The sequence below is a fragment of the Nerophis lumbriciformis genome, linkage group LG06, assembly GCF_033978685.3.
Source record: "Nerophis lumbriciformis linkage group LG06, RoL_Nlum_v2.1, whole genome shotgun sequence".
NCBI classification, from domain to species: domain Eukaryota; kingdom Metazoa; phylum Chordata; class Actinopteri; order Syngnathiformes; family Syngnathidae; genus Nerophis; species Nerophis lumbriciformis.
The window spans coordinates 8043696-8068305 of NC_084553.2; the positions used below are offsets into that span (position 1 = coordinate 8043696).

At 40.2% G+C, this 24610-nt stretch overlaps 1 protein-coding gene and 6 non-coding genes across 12 annotated transcripts in view; 4 read left to right on the top strand and 3 right to left on the bottom strand.

Annotated features, from left to right (window-relative positions):
- Nucleotides 1-24610, top strand: part of slc7a6 (solute carrier family 7 member 6) — a 63753-nt gene that overhangs the window by 16344 nt on the left and 22799 nt on the right. The gene's annotated exons all lie outside the window — the stretch shown is intronic.
- Nucleotides 15-128, top strand: LOC133608977 (U5 spliceosomal RNA). The gene has a single exon (XR_009815659.1). It is a non-coding gene; the product is annotated as a U5 spliceosomal RNA (small nuclear RNA).
- Nucleotides 8599-8712, top strand: LOC133608967 (U5 spliceosomal RNA). Its single transcript, XR_009815649.1, has one exon. It is a non-coding gene; the product is annotated as a U5 spliceosomal RNA (small nuclear RNA).
- On the bottom strand, nucleotides 16586-16700 carry LOC133608971 (U5 spliceosomal RNA). Its single transcript, XR_009815653.1, has one exon. It is a non-coding gene; the product is annotated as a U5 spliceosomal RNA (small nuclear RNA).
- On the bottom strand, nucleotides 18216-18329 carry LOC133608983 (U5 spliceosomal RNA). The gene has a single exon (XR_009815665.1). It is a non-coding gene; the product is annotated as a U5 spliceosomal RNA (small nuclear RNA).
- Nucleotides 21884-21997, top strand: LOC133608970 (U5 spliceosomal RNA). The gene has a single exon (XR_009815652.1). It is a non-coding gene; the product is annotated as a U5 spliceosomal RNA (small nuclear RNA).
- LOC133608968 (U5 spliceosomal RNA) lies at nucleotides 23749-23862 on the bottom strand. Its single transcript, XR_009815650.1, has one exon. It is a non-coding gene; the product is annotated as a U5 spliceosomal RNA (small nuclear RNA).

The window sequence follows — 24610 nt, forward strand, 5'->3', positions numbered from 1 at the left end:
GTTTCCACGGCAGATCACTCTTGTTTCTCTTCAGATCGCATAAATCTTTCGCCTTTTACTAAAGATTTCCGTGGGGAGGAACAACAAGAGTATAACTCAATTTTTTGATGCCCTGCGAAAGCGGGGCTTCTCTGACCTGTATAACAATAATATCGGAAGTGGACACTATAGGTGTCCCTATCGTCCTGTACATGTGATAATAGAGTGGCAATCGACACTCTGTATTGCACATCCGGATTGTAAATGCCTGAAGATCTAGTGAGATACATCTCTTGATATTTTTTACGATGCGAAAGTTCCAGGCTGATATTCGTGATGATTGTCTGCTCAAATTTAAAAAGTTGAATCTTATCAAATAATGACGTATCAAAAAGAGAGAAAAAAACAATAGTAAAATTGCTAGAAAAAAAGGAGCAAAAAATTTTAATTTAAAGACAAAATGCTGACAAAAAATGTTCATACATAGTCTTTTATAACACAAAGCTTTGTCTTTAAATGCATATAATATTTATTTCTAGAAATATATATATAATAAAATATAATATAATATTTCTTTCTCATTTAAAAAATATATATTTATAAAATTAAATGGACCCTCATACTTTTCAGTATGAAAAAAGTTTAAATTTGAAATATTAGAAGCGCTTCAAATAAAATATACTGTAATATAAACCATGTTTAGTTAGTTAATTTAAAAAAAAAAAAATATATATATATATATATATACTAATTTATGAATTAATTTAAAAAAAAATCACAACCACCACAATAAACAATGCTAAATGTTTAACTGAATATGAATATTTTCATAGAGGTATACTTTTTGACACACTAGGTTATGCAATTACACAATCGTAACATTATTATTCATTTTATTTTATTCTTACATCGGATAAAAACAACAGTACATTTTAATAAAAAAGAGCCAAAAAATCGGTATGTAATGAGAAAAAGCTGAAATGTTCTAACTAATAATGACTAATAATATACTTAGTCACCTCTAATACAAAAACATATATCAATATGCCCCTTGGTGTTATTTCTTTGTTATATTCCAACACATTTATTAGTCAGTCACTGTGAAAATGACAATATATTTTACAGTAAAAAACTGGCAGCTCAGTTGCTAGAATTTTACTGTAAAAAAACAACTATAGTACCGTTACTTTAATTGACAGTAATATGCTGTAAAAAAAAAACAAAAAAAAACACAATGAATTTTATAATAAGCTGCCAGTTATTTTTTACTGCAAAATCTAAAGACATTTTTTTACAAGTTATGTACAAAAAAAATAGACTAGGTAACATTAAAATGCATAGGCAATGGTATAATATAATGCGATGAATCCATATAAATGTATAATTATATAGTATTCAAGGTTACATAACAGTGATGTGGCCCCCAGTGAAAAAGAGTAATGTTTTTTTTTTAAAGCTAAAAGAATATATTTAAAAACAAAACTTGTGTAATAGGTGACTAAGTATATTACTAATGAGTTTAAAAATGTTGGCATTTTCTCATTAAATTCCAATTGTTTTACTGTTGTTTTTTTAAAATAGATATGTTATTTGATAATACACATTTAATGACATTTTAGCAGGCACGTTACAAAGTATATCGGTATCGCCGACATCAAGTAAGTATCGTACACCACTAGTTATTTAACATGTCAAATTCTGACTGGTGATACTTAATGTCGATCACCTCACTTCTGATAGCGATGGGTCCGGCAACACCGATGCATCGGCGCATGCGTCAAGCTCATAGAGCAAAACCCTGTGTCGGTGCGCGTACCGCTTTTAGAAAGTCACGTGACCGATCATGAGCTGTTTTGGTCACGTGACCGATACGCGAACTGTGTCGCACTGACGCCTCCTCTGTGCCCTGTGAGCGGCTCTTTTCTACAGCCGGAGAAATAATAACTAAGAAGAGAAAGCGTCTAAAATTGAATACGTTGGAAAAACTGTTTTTTTTTAAATAAAAATTTGTAAAAAAAAAAATAATAATAATTTCCAGGTCCACAAGCATCCTCATTCACAACACATTCTCTTAGATTTCCATGTTATGATACATGTTCACATTATTTATTGACTGTATCTAAAAAAGACAAAAAATATATTTTTATTTAAATGAAGTTATGAAATAATCCTAAATAAAATACAATGAATTGGTTTATATTATTGTATATACTAGGTCAGTGGTTCTCAACCTTTTTTCAGCAATGTACCCCCTGTGATTTTTTTTTTAATTCCAGTACCCCCTAATCAGAGCAAAGCATTTTTGGTTGAAAAAAAAAATACAGCACTAAGTCATCAGTTTCTGATTTATTAAATTGTGTAACAGTGCAAAATATTGCTCATTTGTAGTGGTCTTTCTTGAACTATTTGGAAAAAAAGATATAAAAATAACTAAAAATGTGTTGAAAAATAAACAAGTGATTCAATTATAAATAAAGATTTCTACACATAGAAGTAATCATCAACTTAAAGTGCCCTCTTTGATGATTGTATTAGAGCTCCATCTGGATTCATGAACTTAATTCTAAACATTTCTTCACAAAAAAAAAAATCTTTAACATCAATATTTATGGAACATGTCCACAAAAAATCTAGCTGTCAACACTGAATATTGCATCGTTACATTTCTTTTCACAGTTCTTTTTGACAGACATTTTAGTGACAAACCTGAGCTTGTGCTTCACTGAGTTTATGAACTTACATTCATATTTTGTTGAAGTATTATTCAATAAATATATTTATAAAGGATTTTTGAATTGTTGCTATTTTTAGAATATTTAAAAAAAAATCTCATGTACCCCTTGGCATACCTTCAAGTACCCCCAGGGGTACGCGTACCCCCATTTGAGAACCACTGTACTAGGTCATAAAATCAGTGTCAGTTGAGTCGGTCCATAGGTTGCCTGTAGGGATTTTTAATGTCCAGCAGATGTCAGTATTTAGTGACACAGTATCAACACAGTATCAATACGGTTTTGCAATGTGTCGAAACGCTTCATGACGCCTCATCAACCCATCACTAGCGGAGAACAAACTATGAAACCAAAAAGACTATAAACATGGAACAAAACTTACTTGGCTTGGACAAAAATAGTTGCATGAAGAATGGACATGGAAAGAATGGACAGAGCATAAATGTGGAGATGTCGTCAGAAAGACAAACTGAAAAACACTGAACTTAAATACTACAGACATGATTAACGAAAACAGGTGCGTGACTCAAGACGTGAAACAGGTGCGTGACGTGACAGGTGAAAACTAATGGGTTGCTATGGTGACAATCAAGAGTGCACAATGAGTCCAAACGTGGAACAGGTGAAACTAATGGGGTAATCATGGAATCAAGACAAGGGAGTGAAAAGACAGAAACTAAAGAGTCCAATAACTAAACAAAACATGATTACACAGACATGACAGAAAATATAAACCATGTTTTGTTAGTTAATTTAAAAATATATATATATATACTAATTTATGAATTAATTAAAAAAATCACAACCACCACAATAAACAATGCTAAATGTTTAACTGAATATGAATATTGTCATAGAGGTATACTTTTTGACACACTAGGTTATGCAGTTACACAATCGTAACATTATTATTCATTTTATTTTATTCTTACATCGGATAAAAACAACAGTCAATTTTAAGAAAAAAAGAGCCAAAAAAATCGGTGTGTAATGAGAAAAAGCTGAAATGATCTAACTAATAATTAATAATCAATCAATGTTTATTTATATAGCCCTAAATCACAAGTGTCTCAAAGGGCTGCACAAGCCACAACGATAAGGGCAAGGAAAACTCACCTATAACACAAAAACATATATCAATATGCCCCCTTGGTGGAAAACATTTGTTGTTTTTATTTCTTTGTTATATTCCAACACGTTTATTAGTCAGTCACTGTGAAAATGACAATATATTTTACAGTAAAAAACTGACAGCTCAGTTGCTAGAATTTTACTGTAAAAAAAAAAAACTATAGTACCGTTGCTTTAATTGACAGTAATATGCTGTAAAAAAAAACACGGTAAATTTTGTAATAAAATTGTGGCGACTGAGCTGCCATTTATTTTTTACTGCAAAATCTAAATAACTTTTTTTACAGATCATGTAAAAAAAAAATACACGGGGTAATATTAAAAAGCATAGGCAATGGTATAATGTAATGCGATGAATCCATATAAATGTATAATTATATAGTATTCAAGGTTACATAACAGCGATGTGGCCCCCAGTGTAAAAGAGTAATGTTTTTTTTAAAAAGCTAAAAGAATATATTTAAAAACAAAACTTGTGTAATGGGTGACTAAGTATATTACTAATATGAGTTTAAAAATTAAATTCCAATTTTTTGTCTTTTTTTTTTTTACTGTTTTTTAATATAGATATGTTAGTTGATATTAAACATATATTTAAATTTTAGCAGGCACGTTACTAAGTATATGTGTCAAATCGGTATCGCCGATACCAAGTATCGCACATTACTAGTCATTTAAACATTTCAAATTCTGACTAGTGATACTTAATGTCGATCACCTCACTTCTGCAACGGTGACCATTATCGATATTGTTTTTGACAAGGGAAAGAAGCCCCGCTTTTCGTAGGGCATCCCTCTCCCCAGCCACTTCGTCCAGCTCCTCCCGGGGGATCCCGAGGCGTTCCCAGGCCAGCCGGGAGACATAGTCTTCCCAACGTGTCCTGGGTCTTCCTCGACCGGTCGGTCATGCCCTAAACACCTCCTTAGGGAGGCGCTCGGGTGGCATCCTGACCAGATGCTCGAACCACCTCATCTGGCTCCTCTCCATGTGGAGGAGCAGCGGCTTTACTTTGAGCTCCCCCCGGATGGCAGAGCTTCTCACCCTATCTCTAAGGGAGAGCCCCGCCACCCGGCGGAGGAAACTCATTTGGGCCGCTTGTACCCGTGATCTTGTCCTTTCGGTCATAACCCAAAGCTCATGACCATAGGTGAGGATGGGAACGTAGATCGACCGGTAAATTGAGAGCTTTGCCTTCCGGCTCAGCTCCTTCTTCACCCCAACGGATCGATACAGCGTCCGCATTACTGAAGACGCCGCACCGATCCGCCTGTCGATCTCACCATCCACTCTTCCCTCACTCGTGAACAAGACTCCGAGGTACTTGAACTCCTCCACTTGGGGCAAGATCTCCTCCCCAACCCGGAGATGGCACTCCACCCTTTTCCGGGCGAGAACCATGGACTCGGACTTGGAGGTGCCGATTCTCATCCCAGTCGCTTCACACTCAGCTGCGAACCGATCCAGTGAGAGCTGAAGATCCTGGCCAGATGAAGCCATCAGGACCAAATCATCTGCAAAAAGCAGAGACCTAATCCTGCAGCCACCAAACCGGATCCCCTCAACGCCTTGACTGCGCCTAGAAATTCTGTCCATAAAAGTTATGAACAGAATCGGTGACAAAGGGCAGCCTTGGCGGAGTCCAACCCTCACCGGAAACGTGTCCAACTTACTGCCGGCAATGCGAACCAAGCTCTGACACTGATCATACAGGGAGCGGACCGCCACAATCAGACAGTCCGAAACCCCATACTCTCTGAGCACTCCCCACAGGACTTCCCGAGGGACACGGTCGAATGCCTTCTCCAAGTCCACAAAGCACATGAAGACTGGTTGGGCAAACTCCCATGCACCCTCAAGGACCCTGCCGAGAGTATAGAGCTGGTCCACAGTTCCACGACCAGGACGAAAACCACACTGTTCCTCCTGAATCCGAGGTTCGACTATGCGGCGTAGCCTCCTCTCCAGTACACCTGAATAGACCTTACCGGGAAGGCTGAGGAGTGTGATCCCACGATAGTTAGAACACACCCTCCGGTTCCCCTTTTTAAAGAGAGGAACCACCACCCCGGTCTGCCAATCCAGAGGTACTGCCCCCGATGTCCACGCGATGCTGCAGAGTCTTGTCAACCAAGACAGCCCTACAGCATCCAGAGCCTTAAGGAACTCCGGGCGGATCTCATCCACCCCCGGGCCTTGCCACCGAGGAGCTTTTTAACTACCTCAGCAACCTCAGCCCCAGAAATAGAAGAGCCCACCACAGATTCCCCAGGCACTGCTTCCTCATAGGAAGACGTGTTGGTGGGATTGAGGAGGTCTTCGAAGTATTCCCTCCACCGATCCACAACTTCCGCAGTCGAGGTCAGCAGAACACCATCCGCACCATACACGGTGTTGGTAGTGCACTGCTTCCCCTTCCTGAGGCGGCGGATGGTGGTCCAGAATCGCTTCGAAGCCGTCCGGAAGTCGTTTTCCATGGCTTTCCCGAACTCCTCCCATGTCCGAGTTTTTGCTTCCGCGACCGCTGAAGCCGCACACCGCTTGGCCTGTCGGTACCTGTCCGCTGCCTCAGGAGTCCCATGAGCCAAAAGAACCCGATAGGACTCCTTCTTCAGCTTGACGGCATCCCTCACCGCCGGTGTCCACCAACGGGTTCTAGGATTACCGCCACGACAGGCACCAACTACCATGCGGCCACAGCTCCAATCAGCCGCCTCGACAATAGAGGTGCGGAGCATGGTCCACTCGGACTCAATGTCCAGCACCTCCCTCGTGACATGTTCAAAGTTCTTCCGGAGGTGGGAATTGAAACTCTCTCTGACAGGAGACTCTGCCAGACGTTCCCAGCAAACCCTCACAATGCGTTTGGGCCTGCCAGGTCTGTCCGGCATCCTCCCCCACCATCGCAGCCAACTCACCACCAGGTGGTGATCGGTAGAAAGCTCCGCCCCCCTCTTCACCCGAGTGTCCAAAACATGAGGCCGTAAATCCGATGACACAACTACAAAGTCGATCATAGGACTGCAGCCTAGGGTGTCCTGGTGCCAAGTGCACATATGGACACCCTTATGCTTGAACATGGTGTTCGTTATGGACAATCCGTGACGGGAACAAAAGTCCAATAACAAAACACCACTTGGGTTCAGTTCCTGGCGGCCATTCTTCCCAATCACGCCTCTCCAGGTTTCACTATCGTTGCCAATATGAGCGTTGAAGTCCCCCAGTAGAACGAGGGTGATTTCGAGTGAATCTAAAAAGGGTGGGTACTCTGAGCTGCTGTTTGGCGCAAACAACAGTCAGGACCTATCCCCCCACCTGAAGGTGAAGGGAAGCTACCCTCTCGTCCACCGGGCTGAACTCCGTCATGCAGGCTCTGAGCCTGGGGGCAACAAGAATTGCCACCCCAGCCCATCGCCTCTCACTACTGGCAACACCAGAGTGGAACAGAGTCTAGACCCTCTCGAGAGAACTGGTTCAAGAGCCCTTGCTGTGCGTCGAGGTGAGTCTGACTATATCCAACCGGATCTTCTCTACCTCTCGCAGTAGCTCAAGCTCCTTCCCCCCCAGCAAGGTGACGTTCCACGTCCCGAGAGCTAGCTTCTGTAGCCGAGGATCGGACCGCCAAGTGCCCTGCCTTCGGCTACCGCCCAGCTCACATTGCACCCGACCTCAATGACCCCTGCTGTCTGCCGTGGAAACGTACTGTGGCCAAGGAGATTCCCAGCCACACCGAGGTAACACACGGTCTTAAGGTGGCACACTTTAATTAACCAACAACAACTGATGACATCCAATCACATTCACAGACAACGCAGTGCCACCTTAAAAATATATCAACACATTTTAGCCGCCTGTCTTCTAGCTTTAGTTCACTATTTGGTGGGTTGCACGCAAAGGATTCTGGGAATTACATACAACACGCGGTCATTTAAAATAGACGTTCTATATAACAAGTAGTGTAACATATAACGAGAATAAATAATCTGTTTTGGCTTCACTTCATATTTGTTTCTTTAACACATAACGGCTTTATTTTGGTATTTCCTCCCATGATGTTGAACTTTTATTTTGAAGATCGTTGGACATCCTGTTGTTGACGCAAGAGGCACATCGACGTGTTGTGAAGTTAACTTTTACGTATTGATAATGTTGATGTTTAATATGTTGACATGTCTTATATCAAGGTTGGTAAGTGTAGTTTTTTGAACGTTTCGAGTGGGGTGAAAAGCAAGATAACTAGATATAGATCTAAGTTACAGGAAGTCGCGTGTATTAAAAAAAAAAATCACATTTTACAAAATAAATTAAAACCTTTAACGATGGGAGTCAATGGCGCCCCCGTGCGTCAATAATTGTAATGACAATTTAAATGAAAGTTGTTAAAAATGTGGCGATAATACTGCCTGATTTCTTTTTTAAATCTACCCCTTGTTCATGTTTATATTATATTCTCTTTTACTTCCATGTAAGCACTTTTTATACAAAACATTTAAATATCCCAGAACATGACGTCACAAGGCTCCGTCCTAGAAAAAAAAAGTAAGTCCAGGAAGTGAGCCAACCCACCAAATAGTGAACTAAAGCTAGAAGACAGGCGGCTAAAATGTGTTGATATTTTTAAGGTGGCACTGCGTTGTCTGTGAATGTGATTGGATGTCATCAGTTGTTGTTGGTTAATTAAAGTGTGCCACCTTAAGACCGTGTGTTACCTCGGTGTGGCTGGGAATGTCCTTGGCCACAGTACGTTTCCACGGCAGATCACTCTTGTCTCTCTTCAGATCGCATAAATCTTTCGCCTTTTACTAAAGATTTCCGTGGGGAGGAACAACAAGAGTATAACTCAATTTTTTGATGCCCTGCGAAAGCAGGGCTTCTTTAATCTGTATAACAATAATATCGGTAGTGGTTACTATAAGGTCCTAATCGTCCTGTACATGTTAAAATAGTGTGGGTATCGACACTCTGTATTGCCCTTCCGCATCGTAAATGCCAGAAGATCTAGTGAACTCTTTTTTTTTACGATGCGATATTAAGAAAGTTTCAGGCTGATATTGGTGATGACTGTCTGCTCAAATTAAAAAAGTTGAATCTTTTCAAATAATGACGTATCAAAAAGAGAAAAAAACAATAGTAAAATTGCTAGAAAAAAAGGAGCAATTTTTTTTTATTTATAACACAAAGCTTTGTCTTTAAATGCATATACTATTTCTTTCTAGAAATATATATATAATATAATATTTCTTTCTCATTTAAAAAAATATATATATAAAATTAAATGGACCCTCATACTTTTCAGTATGAAAAAAGTTTAGATCTGAAATATTAGAAGCGCTTCAAATAAAATATACTGAAAATGTCATGACTTGGTCTTGGGTGTTTGCTTTTCCGGGATGCAACGGAAAGTTGGCACGGGCGAGACGGGAATGAAGGTACATGATTTATTTATTAACTATAAATACAAAAAAAAGGATCAAACAAAAAGCGCGCACAGAGGCGGAGAATAAACTATGAAACCAAAAGACTATAGCAAAAAAAGTACAAACGAAAAGCACGCACAATGGCGGAGAACAAACTATGAAACCAAAAAGACTATAAACATGGAACAAAACTTAAAGTAAATTAAAGTAAAAATTAAAGTACCAATGATTGTCACACACACACTAGGTGTGGCGAAATTATTCTCTGCATTTGACCCATCACCCTTGATCACCCCCTGGGAGGTGAGGGGAGCAGTGGGCAGCAGCGGTGGCTGCGCCCGGGAATCATTTTGGTGATTTAACCCCCAATTCCAACCCTTGATGCTGAGTGCCAAGCAGGGAGGTAATGGGTCCCATTTTTATAGTCTTTGGTATGACTCGGCCGGGATTTGAACTCCCAACCTACCGATCTCAGGACGGACACTCTAACCACTAGGCCACTTGGCTTGGACAAAAATAGTTGCATGAAGAATGGACATGGAAAGAATGGACAGAGCATAAATGTGGAGATGTCGTCAGAAAGACAAACTGAAAAACACTGAACTTAAATACTACAGACATGATTAACGAAAACAGGTGCGTGACTCAAGACGTGAAACAGGTGCGTGACGTGACAGGTGAAAACTAATGGGTTGCTATGGTGACAATCAAGAGTGCACAATGAGTCCAAACGTGGAACAGGTGAAACTAATGGGGTAATCATGGAAACAAGACAAGGGAGTGAAAAGACAGAAACTAAAGAGTCCTATAACTAAACAAAACATGATTACACAGACATGACAGAAAATATAAACCATGTTTTGTTAGTTAATTTAAAAAAAATATATATATATATATATATATATACATATATATATATATATATATTATGAATTAATTTAAAAAAATCACAACCACCACAATAAACAATGCTAAATGTTTAACTGAATATGAATATTTTTATAGAGGTATACTTTTTGACACACTAGGTTATGCAGTTACACAATCGTAACATTATTATTCATTTTATTTTATTCTTACATCGGATAAAAACAACAGTCAATTTTAAGAAAAAAAGAGCCAAAAAAATCGGTGTGTAATGAGAAAAAGCTGAAATGATCTAACTAATAATTAATAATCAATCAATGTTTATTTATATAGCCCTAAATCACAAGTGTCTCAAAGGGCTGCACAAGCCACAACGATAAGGGCAAGGAAAACTCACCTATAACACAAAAACATACATCAATATGCCCCCTTGGTGGAAAACATTTGTTGTTTTTATTTCTTTGTTATATTCCAACACCTTTATTAGTCAGTCACTGTGAAAATGACAATATATTTTACAGTAAAAAACTGACAGCTCAGTTGCTAGAATTTTACTGTAAAAAAAACAAACTATAGTACCGTTGCTTTAATTGACAGTAATATGCTGTAAAAAAAACACAGTAAATTTTGTAATAAAATTGTGGCGACTGAGCTGCCAGTTATTTTTTACTGCAAAATCTAAATAACACTAGGTAACATTAAAAAGCATAGGCAATGGTATAATGTAATGCGATGAATCCATATAAATGTATAATTATATAGTATTCAATGTTACATAACAGCGATGTGGCCCCCAGTGTAAAAGAGTAATGTTTTTTTTAAAAAGCTAAAAGAATATATTTAAAAACAAAACTTGTGTAATGGGTGACTAAGTATATTACTAATATGAGTTTAAAAATTAAATGCCAATTTTTTGTCTTTTTTTTTTTTACTGTTTTTTAATATAGATATGTTAGTTGATATTAAACAAATATTTAAATTTTAGCAGGCACGTTACTAAGTATATGTGTCAAATCGGTATCGCCGATACCAAGTATCGCACATTACTAGTCATTTAAACATTTCAAATTCTGACTAGTGATACTTAATGTCGATCACCTCACTTCTGCAACGGTGACCATTATCGATATTGTTTTTGACAAGGGAAAGAAGCCCCGCTTTTCGTAGGGCATCCCTCTCCCCAGCCACTTCGTCCAGCTCCTCCCGGGGGATCCCGAGGCGTTCCCAGGCCAGCCGGGAGATATAGTCTTCCCAACGTGTCCTGGGTCTTCCTCGTGGCCTTCTACCGGTCGGACATGCCCTAAACACCTCCTTAGGGAGGCGCTCGGGTGGCATCCTGACCAGATGCCCGAACCACCTCATCTGGCTCCTCTCCATGTGGAGGAGCAGCGGCTTTACTTTGAGCTCCCCCCGGATGGCAGAGCTTCTCACCCTATCTCTAAGGGAGAGCCCCGCCACCCGGCGGAGGAAACTCATTTTGGCCGCTTGTACCCGTGATCTTGTCCTTTCGGTCATAACCCAAAGCTCATGACAATAGGTGAGGATGGGAACGTAGATCGACCGGTAAATTGAGAGCTTTGCCTTCCGGCTCAGCTCCTTCTTCACCACAACGGACCGATACATCGTCCGCATTACTGAAGACGCCGCACCGATCCGCCTGTCGATCTCACGATCCACTCTTCCCTCACTCGTGAACAAGACTCCGAGGTACTTGAACTCCTCCACTTGGGGCAAGATCTCCTCCCCAACCCGGAGATGGCACTCCACCCTTTTCCGGGCGAGAACCATGGACTCGGACTTGGAGGTGCTGATTCTCATCCCAGTCGCTTCACACTCAGCTGCGAACCGATCCAGTGAGAGCTGAAGATCCTGGCCAGATGAAGCCATCAGGACCAAATCATCTGCAAAAAGCAGAGACCTAATCCTGCAGCCACCAAACCGGATCCCCTCAACGCCTTGACTGCGCCTAGAAATTCTGTCCATAAAAGTTATGAACAGAATCGGTGACAAAGGGCAGCCTTGGCGGAGTCCAACCCTCACCGGAAACTTGTCCGACTTACTGCCGGCAATGCGAACCAAGCTCTGACACTGATCATACAGGGAGCGGACCGCCACAATCAGACAGTCCGAAACCCCATACTCTCTGAGCACTCCCCACAGGACTTCCCGAGGGACACGGTCGAATGCCTTCTCCAAGTCCACAAAGCACATGTAGACTGGTTGGGCAAACTCCCATGCACCCTCAAGGACCCTGCCGAGAGTATAGAGCTGGTCCACAGTTCCACAACCAGGACGAAAACCACACTGTTCCTCCTGAATCCGAGGTTCGACTATCCGGCGTAGCCTCCTCTCCAGTACACCTGAATAGACCTTACCGGGAAGGCTGAGGAGTGTGATCCCACGATAGTTAGAACACACCCTCCGGTTCCCCTTTTTAAAGAGAGGAACCACCACCCCGGTCTGCCAATCCAGAGGTACTGCCCCCGATGTCCACGCGATGCTGCAGAGTCTTGTCAACCAAGACAGCCCTACAGCATCCAGAGCCTTAAGGAACTCCGGGCGGATCTCATCCACCCCCGGGCCTTGCCACCGAGGAGCTTTTTAACTACCACAGCAACCTCAGCCCCAGAAATAGGAGAGCCCACCACAGATTCCCCAGGCACTGCTTCCTCATAGGAAGACGTGTTGGTGGATTGAGGAGGTCTTCGAAGTATTCCCTCCACCGATCCACAACTTCCGCAGTCGAGGTCAGCAGAACACCATCCGCACCATACACGGTGTTGGTAGTGCACTGCTTCCCCTTCCTGAGGCGGCGGATGGTGGTCCAGAATCGCTTCGAAGCCGTCCGGAAGTCGTTTTCCATGGCCTCCCCGAACTCCTCCCATGTCCGAGTTTTTGCTTCCGCGACCGCTGAAGCCGCACACCGCTTGGCCTGTCGGTACTTGTCCGCTGCCTCAGGAGTCCCATGAGCCAAAAGAACCCGATAGGACTCCTTCTTCAGCTTGACGGCATCCCTCACCGCCGGTGTCCACCAACGGCTTCTAGGATTACCGCCACGACAGGCACCAACTACCATGCGGCCACAGCTCCAATCGGCCGCCTCGACAATAGAGGTGCGGAACATGGTCCACTCGGACTCAATGTCCAGCACCTCCCTCGTGACATGTTCAAAGTTCTTCCGGAGGTGGGAATTGAAACTCTCTCTGACAGGAGACTCTGCCAGACGTTCCCAGCAAACCCTCACAATGCGTTTGGGCCTGCCAGGTCTGTCCGGCATCCTCCCCCACCATCGCAGCCAACTCACCACCAGGTGGTGATCGGTAGAAAGCTCCGCCCCTCTCTTCACCCGAGTGTCCAAAACATGAGGCCGCAAATCTGATGACACAACTACAAAGTCGATCATAGAACTGCGGCCTAGGGTGTCCTGGTGCCAAGTGCACATATGGGCACCCTTATGCTTGAACATGGTGTTCATTATGGACAATCCGTGACGGGCACAAAAGTCCAATAACAAAACACCACTTGGGTTCAGATCCGGGCAGCCATTCTTCCCAATCACGCCTCTCCAGGTTTCACTGTCGTTGCCAATATGAGCGTTGAAGTCCCCCAGTAGAACGAGGGAATCACCCGGGGGAGCACTCTCAAGTATTCCCTCGAGTGAATCCAAAAAGGGTGGGGACTCTTGAGCTGCTGTTTGGCGCGTACGCGCAAACAACAGTCAGGACCCATTCCCCCACCCGAAGGCGGAGGGAAACTACCCTCTCGTCCACCGGGTTGAACTGCAACATGCAGGCTCTGAGCTGTGAGGGCGACAAGAATTGCCACCCTGAGCCCGTCGCCTCTCACTGCTGGCAACACCAGAGTGGAAGAGAGTCCAGCCCCTCTCGAGAGAGCTGGTTCCAGAGCCCTAGCTGTGCGTCGAGGTGAGTCCGACTATATCCAAACGGAACTTCTCTACCTCGCGCACTAGCTCAGGCTCCTTCCCCCCCAGCGATGTGACGTTCAAAGTCCTAAGAGCTAGCTTCTGTAGCCGAGGATCGGACCGCCAAGTGCCCTGCCTTCGGCTACCGCCCAGCTCACATTGCACCCGACCTCTATGACCCCTGCAGTCTGCCGTGGAAACGTACTGTGGCCAAGGACATTCCCAGCCACACCGAGGTAACACACGGTCTTAAGGTGGCACACTTTAATTAACCAACAACAACTGATGACATCCAATCACATTCACAGACAACGCAGTGCCACCTTAAAAATATCAACACATTTTAGCCGCCTGTCTTCTAGCTTTAGTTCACTATTTGGTGGGTTGCACGCAAAGGATTCTGGGAATTACATACAACACGCGGTCATTTTAAATAGACGTTCTATATAACAAGTAGTGTAACATATAACGAGAATAAATAATCTGTTTTGGCTTCACTTCATATTTGTTTCTTTAACACATAACGGCTTTATTTTGGTATTTCCTCCCATGATGTTGAACTTTTATTTTGAAGATCGTTGGACATCCTGTTGTTGACGCAAGAGGCACATCGACGTGTTGTGAAGTTAACTTTTACGTATTGATAATGTTGATGTTTAATATGTTGACATGTCTTATATCAAGGTTGGTAAGTATAGTTTTTTGAACGTTTCGAGTGGGGTGAAAAGCAAGATAACTAGATATAGATCTAAGTTACAGGAAGTCGCGTGTATTAAAAAAAAAAATCACATTTTACAAAATAAATTAAAACCTTAAACGATGGGAGTCAATGGCGCCCCCGTGCGTCAATAATTGCAATGACAATTTAAATGAAAGTTGTTCAAAATGTGGCGATAATACTCTCTGATTTTTTTTTTTAAATCTACCCCTTGTTCATGTTTATATTATTTTCTCTTTTACTTCCATGTTAGCACTTTTTATACAAAACATTTAAATCAGTAACGTCGTGTAGTTGTGAAAATAGGCACGGTATCGACACTCTGTATCGCCATTCCAGATTTTTTAAATGCTTGATAAACTGTGTGATACCACTCATTTTCTATACGATACTAAGAAAGATTGAGGCTGATATCGGCGATAATTTAGTGCAAATATACCTGTCTGCTAAAATTAAAGAAGTAGTCTTTTCAAAGAATAACGTATCTATCTAAAAAAAAAAAAAACAATAGTTAATTTGTAAGGAAAAAAGAGCAAACAATTGTAATTTAAAGACACAAAGCTGACTTTTTAAACTAATATACGTAGTCATTTATAACACAAAGTTGTGTCTTTAAATGTATATAATATTTGTTTTTAGCATTTAAAAAAATATTTATATAATAAAATGCCCCCCCATACTTTTCAGTATGTGGCAAAAAGTTTAGACAGCCCTGATCTGAAATATTAGAAGCGCTTGAAATAAAAATAAAATATACCGAAAATATAAACCATGTTTAGTTAGTTAATTCAAAAAATACAATAATACTAACTTATGAATTATTTAAAAAAAATGACAACAAGCAATAATTAATGCTAAATATTTAACTGAATATGAATATTTTCATAGAGGTATACTTTTTGACACACTAGGTTATGCAATTACACAATCGTAACATCATTTTATTTTATTCTTATATCGGATAAAAACAACAGTACATTTTAATAAAAAAGAGCCAAAAAATCGGTATGTAATAAGAAAAAGCTGAAATGTTCTAACTAATAATGACTAATAATATACTTAGTCACCTATAATACAAAAACATATATCAATATGCCCCTTGGTGTTATTTCTTTGTTATATTCCAACACATTTATTAGTCAGTCACTGTGAAAATGACAATATATTTTACAGTAAAAAACTGGCAGCTCAGTTGCTAGAATTTTACTGTAAAAACAACAACTATAGTACCGTTACTTTAATTGACAGTAATATGCTGTAAAAAAAAAAAAACACAATGAATTTTATAATAAGCTGCCAGTTATTTTTTACTGCAAAATCTAAAGACATTTTTTTACAAGTTATGTACAAAAAAAATACACTAGGTAACATTAAAATGCATAGGCAATGGTATAATGTAATGCGATGAATCCATATAAATGTATAATTATATAGTATTCAAGGTTACTTTACAGCGATGTGGCCCCCAGTGTAAAAGAGTAATGTTTTTTTTTAAAGCTAAAAGAATATATTTAAAAACAAAACTTGTGTAATAGGTGACTAAGTATATTACTAATGAGTTTAAAAATGTCGGCTTTTTCTCATTAAATTCCAATTGTTCTACCGTTGTTGTTTTTTTAAATAGATATGTTATTTGATAATACACATTTAATGACATTTTAGCAGGCACGTTACAAAGTATACCGGTATCGCCGTTATCAAGTAAGTATCGTACACCACTAGTTATTTAAGCATGTCAATTCTGACTGGTGATACTTAATGTCGATCGCCTCACTAATGCAACTGTGACCATTATCGATATTGTTTTTGACAATGTAGAGAAGCCCCGCTTTCGCAGGACAATCTAAAAATTGAGTTATACTCTTGTTGTTCCTCCCCACGGAAATCTTTAGTAAAAGGCGAAAGATTTATGCGATCTGAAGAGAAACAAGAGTGATCTGCCGTGGAAACGTACTGTGGCCAAGGACATTCCCAGCCACACCGAGGTAACACACGGTCTTAAGGTGGCACACTTTAATTAACCAACAACAACTGATGACATCCAATCACATTCACAGACAACGCAGTGCCACCTTAAAAAAATCAACCCATTTTAGCCGCCTGTCTTCTAGCTTTAGTCACCTATTACACAAGTTTTGTTTTTAAATATATTTTTTTAGCTTTTAAAAAAAAACATTACTATTTTACACTGGGGGCCACATCGCTGTTATGTAACCTTGAATACTATATAATTATACATTTATATGGATTCATCGCATTACATTATACCATTGTCTATGCATTTTAATGTTACCTAGTGTATTTTTTTTGTACATAACTTGTAAAAAAATGTCTTTAGATTTTGCAGTAAAAAAACAACTGGCAGCTTATTATAAAATTCATTGTGTGTTTTTTTACAGCATATTACTGTCAATTAAAGTAACGGTACTATAGTTGTTTTTTTTACAGTAAAATTCTAGCAACTGAGCTGCCAGTTTTTTACTGTAAAATATATTGTCATTTTCACAGTGACTGACTAATAAATGTGTTGGAATATAACAAAGAAATAACACCAAGGGGCATATTGATATATGTTTTTGTATTAGAGGTGACTAAGTATATTATTAGTCATTATTAGTTAGAACATTTCAGCTTTTTCTCATTACATACCGATTTTTTGGCTCTTTTTTATTCAAATGTACTGTTGTTTTTATCCGATGTAAGAATAAAATAAAATGAATAATAATGTTGCGATTGTGTAACTGCATAACCTAGTGTGTCAAAAAGTATACCTCTATGAAAATATTCATATTCAGTTAAATATTTAGCATTAATTATTGTGGTTGTTGTCATTTTTTAAAAATAATTCTTAAGTTAGTATTGTTGTATTTTTTTGAATTAACTAACTAAACATGGTTTATATTTTCGGTATATTTTATTTTTATTTCAAGTGCTTCTAATATTTCAGATCAGGGCTGTCTAAACTTTTTTGCCACATACTGAAAAGTATGGGGGGGGCATTTTATTATATAAATATTTTTTTAAATGCTAAAAACAAATATTATATACATTTAAAGACACAACTTTGTGCTATAAATGACTATTATTATATATATATGACGTATATTAGTTTAAAATGTCAGCTTTGTGTCTTTAAATTACAATTGTTTGCTCTTTTTTACTTACAAATTAACTATTCTTTTTTTTTTTTTTAGATAGATACGTTATTCTTTGAAAAGACTTACTGCTTTAATTTTAGCAGACAGGTATATTTGCACTAAATTATCGCCGATATCAGCCTCAATCTTTCTTAGTATCGTATAGAAAATGAGTGGTATCACACAGTTTATCAAGCATTTAAAAAATCTGGAATGGCGATACAGAGTGTCGATACCGTGCCTATTTTCACAACTACACGACGTTACTGACATGCGCAGTGTGAATTTTGTTAATATTTCATACAGATTAAAGAAGCCCCGCTTTCGCAGGGCATCAAAAAATTGAGTTATACTCTTGTTGTTCCTCCCCACGGAAATCTTTAGTAAAAGGCGAAAGATTTATGCGATCTGAAGAGAAACAAGAGTGATCTGCCGTGGAAACGTACTGTGGCCAAGGACATTCCCAGCCACACCGAGGTAACACACGGTCTTAAGGTGCCATCCATCCATCCATCCATCTTCTTCCGCTTATCCGAGGTCGGGTCGCGGGGGCAGCAGCCTAAGCAGGGAAGCCCAGACTTCCCTCTCCCCAGCCACTTCGTCCAGCTCCTCCCGGGGGATCCCGAGTCGTTCCCAGGCCAGCCAGCGTGTCCTGGGTCTTCCTCGTGGCCTTCTACCGGTCGGACATGCCCTAAACACCTCCTTAGGGAGGCGCTCGGGTGGCATCCTGACCAGATGCCCGAACCACCTCATCTGGCTCCTCTCCATGTGGAGGAGCAGCGGCTTTACTTTGAGCTCCTCCCGGATGACAGAGCTTCTCACCCTATCTCTAAGGGAGAGCCCCGCCACCCGGCGGAGGAAACTCATTTCGGCCACTTGTACCCGTGATCTTGTCCTTTCGGTCATAACCCAAAGCTCATGACCATAGGTGAGGATGGGAACGTAGATCGACCGGTAAATTGAGAGCTTTGCCTTCCGGCTCAGCTCCTTCTTCACCACAACGGATCGATACAGCGTCCGCATTACTGAAGACGCCGCACCGATCCGCCTGTCGATCTCACGATCCACTCTTCCCTCACTCGTGAACAAGACTCCGAGGTACTTGAACTCCTCCACTTGGGGCAAGATCTCCTCCCCAACCCGGAGATGGCACTCCACCCTTTTCCGGGCGAGAACCATGGACTCGGACTTGGAGGTGCTGATTCTCATCCCAGTCGCTTCACACTCAGCTGCGAACCGATCCAGTGAGAGCTGAAGATCCTGGCCAGATGAAGCCATCAGGACCAAATCATCTGCAAAAAGCAGAGACCTAATCCTGCAGCCACCAAACCAGATCCCCTCAACGCCTTGACTGCGCCTAGAAATTCTGTCCATAAAAGTTATGAACAGAATCGGTGACAAAGGGCAGCCTTGGCGGAGTCCAACCCTCACTGGAAACGTGTCCAACTTACTGCCGGCAATGCGAACCAAGCTCTGACACTGATCATACAGGGAGCGGACCGCCACAATCAGACAGTCCGAAACCCCATACTCTCTGAGCACTCCCCACAGGACTTCCCGAGGGACACGGTCGAATGCCTTCTCCAAGTCCACAAAGCACATGAAGACTGGTTGGGCAAACTCCCATGCACCCTCAAGGACCCTGCCGAGAGTATAGAGCTGGTCCACAGTTCCACGACCAGGACGAAAACCACACTGTTCCTCCTGAATCCGAGGTTCGACTATGCGGCGTAGCCTCCTCTCCAGTACACCTGAATAGACCTTACCGGGAAGGCTGAGGAGTGTGATCCCACGATAGTTAGAACACACCCTCCGGTTCCCCTTTTTAAAGAGAGGAACCACCACCCCGGTCTGCCAATCCAGAGGTACTGCCCCCGATGTCCACGCGATGCTGCAGAGTCTTGTCAACCAAGACAGCCCTACAGCATCCAGAGCCTTAAGGAACTCCGGGCGGTTCTCATCCACCCCCGGGGCCTTGCCACCGAGGAGCTTTTTAACTACCTCAGCAACCTCAGCCCCAGAAATAGGAGAGCCCACCACAGATTCCCCAGGCACTGCTTCCTCATAGGAAGACGTGTTGGTGGGATTGAGGAGGTCTTCGAAGTATTCCCTCCACCGATCCACAACTTCCGCAGTCGAGGTCAGCAGAACACCATCCGCACCATACACGGTGTTGGTAGTGCACTGCTTCCCCTTCCTGAGGCGGCGGATGGTGGTCCAGAATCGCTTCGAAGCCGTCCGGAAGTCGTTTTCCATGGCTTCCCCGAACTCCTCCCATGTCCAAGTTTTTGCTTCCGCGACCGCTGAAGCCGCACACCGCTTGGCCTGTCGGTACCTGTCCGCTGCCTCAGGAGTCCCATGAGCCAAAAGCAACCAGATAGGACTCCTTCTTCAGCTTGACGGCATCCCTCACCGCCAGTGTCCACCAACGGGTTCTAGGATTACCGCCACGACAGGCACCAACTACCATGCGGCCACAGCTCCACTCAGCCGCCTCGACAATAGAGGTGCGGAACATGGTCCACTCGGACTCAATGTCCAGCACCTCCCTCGTGACATGTTCAAAGTTCTTCCGGAGGTGGGAATTGAAACTCTCTCTGACAGGAGACTCTGCCAGACGTTCCCAGCAAACCCTCACAATGCGTTTGGGCCTGCCAGGTCTGTCCGGCATCCTCCCCCACCATCGCAGCCAACTCACCGCCAGGTGGTGATCGGTAGAAAGCTCCGCCCCTCTCTTCACCCGAGTGTCCAAAACATGAGGCCGCAAATCCGATGACACAACTACAAAGTCGATCATAGAACTGCGGCCTAGGGTGTGCCAAGTGCACATATGGGCACCCTTATGCTTGAACATGGTGTTCGTTATGGACAATCCGTGACGGGCACAAAAGTCCAATAACAAAACACCACTTGGGTTCAGATCCGGGCGGAAGAGAGTCCAGCCCCTCTCGAGAGAACTGGAAATTCTCAGCCACACCGAGGTAACACACGGTCTTAAGGTGGCACACTTTAATTAACCAACAACAACTGATGACATCCAATCACATTCACAGACAACGCAGTGCCACCTTAAAATATCAACACATTTTAGCCGCCTGTCTTCTAGCTTTAGTTCACTATTTGGTGGGTTGGACGCAAAGGATTCTGGGAATTACATACAACACGCGGTCATTTAAAATAGACGTTCTATATAACAAGTAGTGTAACATATAACGACAATAAATAATCTGTTTTGGCTTCACTTCATATTTGTTTCTTTAACACATAACGGCTTTATTTTGGTATTTCCTCCCATGATGTTGAACTTTTATTTTGAAGATCGTTGGACATCCTGTTGTTGACGCAAGAGGCACATCGACGTGTTGTGAAGTTAACTTTTACGTATTGATAATGTTGATGTTTAATATGTTGACATGTCTTATATCAAGGTTGGTAAGTGTAGTTTTTTTGAACGTTTCTAGTGGGGTGAAAAGCAAGATAACTAGATATAGATCTAAGTTACAGGAAGTCGCGTGTATTAAAAAAAAAATCACATTTTACAAAATAAATTAAAACCTTTAACGATGGGAGTCAATGGCGCCCTCGTGCGTCAATAATTGCAATGACAATTTAAATGAAAGTTGTTAAAAATGTGGCGATAATACTCCATGATTTCTCTTGTTTATATTATTTTCTCTTTTACTTCCATGTAAGCACTTTTTATACAAAACATTTAAATATCCCAGAACATGACGTCACAAGGCTCCGTCGTAGAAAAAAAAAAGTAAGTCCAGGAAGTGAGCCAACCCACCAAATAGTGAACTAAAGCTAGAAGACAGGCGGCTAAAATGTGTTGATATTTTTAAGGTGGCACTGCGTTGTCTGTGAATGTGATTGGATGTCATCAGTTGTTGTTGGTTAATTAAAGTGTGCCACCTTAAGACCGTGTGTTACCTCGGTGTGGCTGGGAATGTCCTTGGCCACAGTACGTTTCCACGGCAGATCACTCTTGTTTCTCTTCAGATCGCATAAATCTTTCGCCTTTTACTAAAGATTTCCGTGGGGAGGAACAACAAGAGTATAACTCAATTTATTGATGCCCTGCGAAAGCGGGGCTTCTCTAATTTGTATAACAAAAATATCGGTAGGGGTCCCTATCGTCCTGTACATGTGATAATAGAGTGGGTATCGACACTCTGTATTGCCCTTTCCGGATTGTAAATGCCTGAAGATCTAGTGAACTCTTTTTTTTTTTACGATGCGATACTAAGAAAGTTCCAGGCTGATATTGGTGATGACTGTCTGCTCACATTAAAAAAGTTGAATCTTATCAAATAATGACGTATGAAAAAGAGGGAAAAAAACAATAGGAAAATTGCTAGAAAAAAAGGAGCAAAACATTTTAATTAAAAGACAAAATGCTGACATTTTCATACATAGTCTTTTATAACACAAAGCTTTGTCTTTAAATGCATATAATATTTCTTTCTAGAAATATATATATAATATATATATATATATATATATATATATATATATATATATATATATATATATATATATATATATATAATATTTCTTTCTCATTTAAAAAAATATATATATAAAATTAAATGGACCCTCATACTTTTCAGTATGAAAAAAGTTTAGATCTGAAATATTAGAAGCGCTTCAAATAAAATATACTGAAAATATAAATCATGTTTAGTTAGTTAATTTTAAAAATATATATATATATATACTAATTTATGAATTAATTAAAAAAAATCACAACCACCACAATAAACAATGCTAAATGTTTAACTGAATATGAATATTGTCATAGAGGTATACTTTTTGACACACTAGGTTATGCAGTTACGCAATCGTAACATTATTATTCATTTTATTTTATTCTTACATCGGATAAAAACAACAGTCAATTTTAAGAAAAAAAGAGCCAAAAAATCGGTGTGTAATGAGAAAAAGCTGAAATGATCTAACTAATAATTAATAATCAATCAATGTTTATTTATATAGCCCTAAATCACAAGTGTCTCAAAGGGCTGCACAAGCCACAACGATAAGGGCAAGGAAAACTCACCTATAACACAAAAACATACATCAATATGCCCCCTTGGTGGAAAACATTTGTTGTTTTTATTTCTTTGTTATATTCCAACACATTTATTAGTCAGTCACTGTGAAAATGACAATATATTTTACAGTAAAAAACTGGCAGCTCAGTTGCTAGAATTTTACTGTAAAAAAAACAAAATATAGTACCGTTGCTTTAATTGACAGTAATATGCTGTAAAAAAAAAAATACAATGAATTGTATAATAAAATTGTGACTAAGCTGCCAGTTTTTTTTACTGCAAAATCTAAAGACATTTTTTTATAAGTTATGTACAAAAAAAATACACTAGGTAACATTAAAATGCATAGGCAATGGTATAATGTAATGCGATGAATCCATATAAATGTATAATTATATAGTATTCAAGGTTACATAACAGCGATGTGGCCCCCAGTGAAAAAGAGTAATGTTTTTTTTAAAAAGCTAAAAGAATATATTTAAAAACAAAACTTGTGTAATGGGTGACTAAGTATATTACTAATATGAGTTTAAAAATTAAATTCCAATTTTTTGTCTTTTTTTTTTTTTTACTGTTTTTTAATATAGATATGTTAGTTGATACTAAACATATATTTAAATTTTAGCAGGCACGTTACTAAGTATATGTGTCAAATCGGTATCGCCGATACCAAGTATCGCACATTACTAGTCATTTAAACATTTCAAATTCTGACTAGTGATACTTAATGTCGATCACCTCACTTCTGCAACGGTGACCATTATCGATATTGTTTTTGACAAGGGAAAGAAGCCCCGCTTTCGTAGGGCATCAAAAAATTGAGTTATACTCTTGTTGTTCCTCCCCACGGAAATCTTTAGTAAAAGGCGAAAGATTTATGCGATCTGAAGAGAAACAAGAGTGATCTGCCGTGGAAACGTACTGTGGCCAAGGACATTCCCAGCCACACCGAGGTAACACACGGTCTTAAGGTGGCACACTTTAATTAACCAACAACAACTGATGACATCCAATCACATTCACAGACAACGCAGTGCCACCTTAAAAAAATCAACCCATTTTAGCCGCCTGTCTTCTAGCTTTAGTCACCTATTACACAAGTTTTGTTTTTAAATATATTTTTTTAGCTTTTAAAAAAAAACATTACTCTTTTACACTGGGGGCCACATCGCTGTTATGTAACATTGAATACTATATAATTATACATTTATATGGATTCATCGCATTACATTATACCATTGCCTATGCATTTTAATGTTACCTAGTGTATTTTTTTTGTACATAACTTGTAAAAAAATGTCTTTAGATTTTGCAGTAAAAAATAACTGGCAGCTTATTATAAAATTCATTGTGTGTTTTTTTTACAGCATATTACTGTCAATTAAAGTAACGGTACTATAGTTGTTTTTTTACAGTAAAATTCTAGCAACTGAGCTGCCAGTTTTTTACTGTAAAATATATTGTCATTTTCACAGTGACTGACTAATAAATGTGTTGGAATATAACAAAGAAATAACACCAAGGGGCATATTGATATATGTTTTTGTATTATAGGTGACTAAGTATATTATTAGTCATTATTAGTTAGAACATTTCAGCTTTTTCTTATTACATACCGATTTTTTGGCTCTTTTTTTCTTAAAATGTACTGT